This window comes from Conger conger, chromosome 16 (genome assembly GCF_963514075.1).
Source record: "Conger conger chromosome 16, fConCon1.1, whole genome shotgun sequence".
NCBI lineage: Eukaryota > Metazoa > Chordata > Actinopteri > Anguilliformes > Congridae > Conger > Conger conger.
This window is the reverse complement of record NC_083775.1, coordinates 34,851,861-34,857,451: the sequence shown is the minus strand read 5'-3', so window position 1 is coordinate 34,857,451 and position 5,591 is coordinate 34,851,861.

The window sequence follows — 5,591 nt, the reverse complement described above, 5'->3', positions numbered from 1 at the left end:
AGGGTGAATGAAAAGTGCTCTGGATAAAAGTAGTGCAGATTTTTTGTGGTATTTTGCTTTTGAAATGGCTGTAGCCCTGCCTGTGATGTGACACCTTTGCTGGACATGTTAGGTTAGAATTTGATTTTGAATAATTCAAACTTGTAGAAGCTAGCCTTATTCATAAGTTCACATTGTATCTCCCCCATGTTAACTCTATGGACAATTCTTTGTCTGAATTTCTCATTTCAAGGTGTAATTCAAATTGAATGAACTCTGTAGCCGTGAAATGATAAAAATCACGTACATTGTGTCTCAGAGTGACCGACAGAACAGGGGGGTGTCAGGATCCATTGGAAGTGAATTTACTTTTTTTTAAAAGGGTTTTCCACAACATAGTAACTCAGCTACAGCATACCAAAACCAGTATTTGGCAAGCCCATTGCCATTGTAGTAGACTGACCCACACAGACATGTACTAGCATAAGTGCAGAGAAACAATGAAACCCAGCAGAGCAACACTCTTACCAGGATGAGGGTTGCAGACCCCTGCTTTAGCTCCTACCTGCTGTGTACTGTGGGCAACAAGGGGCAACACTGCTCTCTCATTCCATCTTCAAAAAAGATTACTCTGCCCTCTCTTAGCAGTGCGTTGTATTTAGTGGTACTGTTCTAATATTTTGAAGTGGGAGGCAGAGGCCTACATATTTGTCTCGTATCTCTTTTACATAATGCTTGGGCAACACTCAATATCTCCTGTCTTTGTAATGAAGCCTTGCTGAGCTAAAGTTGAGTCCTTTGAATCCTTTAACATATTAATGCGCAGTGTGATAGCCCCGATGGTGCTTATAGCCTCCCCTAGGGCTAATTACTTCTGCACAGTCAATTGTAGACACTTGATTGCTTTCATTGAATTGCCTGTAATGATAGATGTTCAGGACATTCTAATCACATACTTCTGATCTTACACCTTAAATGGTCATTTATGTTGCCCTCTAGGCTTCAACAGTGATGTATGTATTTTATATATTTTGTACATTTGACACTGTCTCAGTGAAATAAAATATCTGATATAAAATATCTGGCAGAAATGACAAATGGAAGAGCTGCATGAATACATTTATTTTTTTATTATACATTGATATACAACTTTTTTAACCCATTCACATATTACATGAAACACCATAAAATTCACATCATTGAAATCAGACATATGAGACGTCGAGGGCTGCTACTAACTTATCGCGTAAGCCAATGATACAGTGACTGATGAGCCCGGCAGTGTGGAATGAGAGACAGTGCACACGCCTGGCTACTGACTCTCATAGACTGGCAACTCTCTCACCTGGACTAATAAAACTTTTGCGGCCTGCGACCAGCGCCCATCTTTCAGACGACCGTACCACGCATCGTGTTGCCAAGGCTAAAGCCAAGGACACCAACTGAAACGCAGCACCCCTAGGCAATTAATGATCGCGTCTCTCCAGGACATCTACGACCGGAGACAGCAACAACTAAACACACTTAGTAAGCCTGACCAAACACCCCCCAGGCCTACTGTTTGGTTTAGTCAAAATTGTGGTTTGCCTGCTTGCATCGTTAGTTCACGTTATTTAAGCGAGTATGCTTTGTTAGTGTTTTATTCCTAACCACAGCTAACTCTTTATTTAATTTTATTTTTTTATTATTATTTTTTTATTTAACCTGTAGAGTTAAACACACACTTGTTTTACCCCTAACCACAACTAACTCTTTTCTTTTTTTAAATCCCGTCACCACCCCCCCTCTTCGGAGGACATCATTACATTAGGTGAAGCTGCTCTGTCTTCCGAAGAACTCCAACCTTCAGATTATCTGTATGTTTAATCGCTAATATTGGTTATTTAAATTTTTCATTTAAATACTACATTCATGGTTAGATATTTCAGATAATAGTAATTTTATGAGACTGGTTACTATTTGCAGTATACACTGCTTCCCCGACATAATTGGCACCAACGTGAGGACTGAGACGTATACGTCCTCCCCACTAATTTGTAGAGCGTAAAAACCCTATGTAAATGGTGTGGCCCGTGTGAGGAAGACTTGCTTTTGGCTCAAGTTTCATGTCATGTGACGTCAGAACGAACACTTGACATTCTTTAACTTTCTCAGTGAAATAGCAGTAAAGTGCATTTTTCTAAAACGAGCACTAAATTTCACCCTTGCATTATTTTTGAAAGCCTGTATGAGCAGCTTTCTCAATGAACTGCCCACTAGTGTAACGTTGTGGCATTAAATTCATAATCTTACACGGTAGCCTGTTCATTTGCATTTACCTTCTGGTTTAATATGTAATTGGTGCGGCCCCTGTGAGGAAGACTAAAATTAGGCTCAACTTTCATGTTCTTGTGATATCGCAACTGCAATTCTAGCTTGTCCTGCTTTTCCAAAATACCCTTAGAGTGCTAATTTTCGAAACGTCCACTAGATGTCGCCATCACTTTTGAAAGCTTTCTCAATACACTGTGGTATTGCTAGCATTGTGTTATTGCACTGTAGTCTGTTAATTTGCCTTTACCGTCTGGTATAATACATATTATCAATAATAGTATTATTAACCGTTCCGTATTATTTATTAGTCGCATTTTACTTTTAAATCAGAATTTAATTCCGTTAAGATACTGTCATCATCAGTCCTAATTTGTGGTCTGTATGTTCTGTAAGTTCGCTGTTGTTTCATTGCATTCCTGCAAGTGTAAGAAAAGCCCTTATGTGGTGCTGTAGCTACCTTGTACCTTGTACTACAGCTAGAGATAATCTTTAGAGCATTTTTATCCTCCATCACAACTTGCACGTTGGATAATGATTGATAGTGTATGAATCCTATTGTCACTGCACCTATAGGCTCAAGGCATTAGCTAACTATTGCAACAGCTAACTTCTAGAGTTCCTATTCAAGTTACTGGTTTCCTGATTTGGCTATTAGCTCCATTTGTGGTTGATATGGAGCCCGTATCTTTTGAAAGCTTCCTTTCTTTCTTAGCCGAGGCCTAGAACCTGGTTATACAGAGTTCCTGATTCCGATGAACCTCACTGATTGTAGGAAAGAAGGTTCCTCACTAATCAATGGGAAGGGTCACTTGGACACTCAGTCACAAGACCTTCAAGTCCCTCTTTGTGCACAGCCTGCACTCCTGTATCCGTACCCCTGTCTCTTTGTTTTCAAACGGCCAACACTCGGCCCGTTAGTTAAGAAATAAGGCCCAAGCGATCTGGGACATGGGATCGTGCCCAAGAATGAGGGGCTAGAAACAACTCTGCAAGGGGTTCCACACAAGCCCTCTGGCACATCACAGACTGCGACTTCTAAGCCAAACAGCTCAAAACAACAGCCGAGGCACAACTTCCCAGTTAAGCGCCACCATGGTCGCTTCTCTCACTCCGATTCCAGCCGTAACTGGAGAGAAGACAGATCAGGTAGGCCTAAACTATAGTCACCCGCATGACTCTGACAGGAAGGACAGCTCTTCAGAGGACTACTAAAGCCTCCAACTTTGATTCAGTAGTGAGTATTCTTTGAGTAGCAACTCTTAGATGTTTGACTGTCATGTGAATTGCCTGAATGTTGGTGGATGGAGGCGTAGGCTGGAGGGTGGTTGGAGGTAGCCTGGGGGTGAGTGGTGGGTGGGGAGAGGCAGGGTGGTGGTGGGCCGCAGCCCTTATTCTTCCCCCTCAGGGACAGAGCAGCAGCAGAGGGAGCTCTTCAGGGCTTTCCAAACCCTCCCGAAGAATCTCCGCAGTGCCCTCTTCTTCCCCCACTCTGAGAAAGACAGGAGTGTCCCCATATGAATATCAACAAGTTCAGTGTAATCAAATGCTTTGGGGAAAGCAACCTGAACCATTTTAGTCAGGCAACTATCAGTTCCAGTATTCACTGTTCTTTACATTAATTTAGAAAATACCTAATTAACACAGTAAAATAATCATACAGAGCTTACACAGCGTTTTCTGGATTCTGACTGGATTCAATTGAGCTGAATTGAATTCATATATGTACACAGTAAATGTAAAAGGAAAGATTTCAGCATTTCCCATCCAGAGCTCATTATCGGTGAGACTCACTCTGAGGGAGGACCCCAGGCTGGTCAATGTCCACATCTCCCAGTGGCCCCTTCTGCTCATCCACAGCACGCTGTAACAACATGGCACGGTATAGGACATTCACACACCACCAAAATCAGGGTTCTGTCTCAACAAAATTCATAAATACAAGTGCGCTTGGTGGGTTTCTTCTGATGTGACACTGCATCGTAATCAGCGCAATGCACCGGGAAATCTGCTACTGTATACACGGAGTACCTGACTAGACATCGTCCTTGAGTTTGCTACATTCGGGCAGGTACCCAAGCACATCCAATATTTTATCAAATTCAAAAAAAATGAAGTACCATCTCTGCCTCGTTTTAAGTCCTGAAATTGATCAACTAAATACAAACACTACATTTGATTATTGATTATTTTGCAGTTTACTGCACTATATTGGTTTTAAGTTCATCTTTAAAAATCATTATGAAGCACATTTAAGGTTTTAGTCTCCCAGAGTGCTGTGTATGTTACTTACTGCATCCTGCATCTCATCTTCAGTGTCACCCTGCTGGACCGTTGATGCTACTTCTAGGCTCTCCATGGACCCAGAAAAGTCCTCTTCTCCTGGCTCCATCACTGCCATGCCAGGGGTAGCAGGCTCCACAGGGGAGAGCCGGCTGGAGGCTTCAGTGTCTGCCGTGGTGATGGCAGAGGTGCCCTGGGTCTCCTGTAGGGTGGTTACATTATCACTTTAGTCATTTAGCTGGTTCTACAGAGCGACTTCAACACACTTTACAATCATGCCATTTTTGCAGATATTTAATAAAGCAGTTCAGATTAAGGAAACAAAGCTGCATTGTTTCTGCTTCAAGTCAAGGTTCAACCATTATGCTATACATATACCGCTGGCCTGAATATTCAACTGTAATGTTCTCCCTTAAAAAGCAAGTAGATGCCATAATGCATTTGTCTCCACTTGGTTGTTGCTGTGTACTTTATCTGGATGACACTACACTACACTTCCATGGAGTATACTGAAACATACTCAATCATTATAAAACAAATTAAATGAAGATTAAAGCACAGCGTACAGTACTTACTCCATCCTGAATGGCTTTCAGCTCCATCACAGCCACCTGTGGATCTGCAGTAGCCAAATCGCCCAGCAGGAGCTCTTCGGTGTCATCCTGCTGGACCGTTGATGCTACTTCTAGGCTCTCCGTGGACCCAGAAAAGTCCTCTTCTCCTGGCTCCATCACTGCCATGCCAGGGAGGGCACACTCCACAGGGGAGAGCCGGCTGGAGGCTTCAGTGTCTGCCGTGGTGATGGTGGAGGTGTCCTGGATCTCCTGTAGGTTGTTACATTATCACTTTAGTAATTTAGCCGGGTTTACAGAGCGACTTCAACACACTTTACAATCATGCCATTTTTGCAGATATTTAACGAAGCAGTTCAGATTAAGGGGCTTACTCAAGGGGAAAGAAGCTGCATTGTTTGCTACAAGCCAAGGTTCAACCATTATGCTATATATACCACTGGCCTG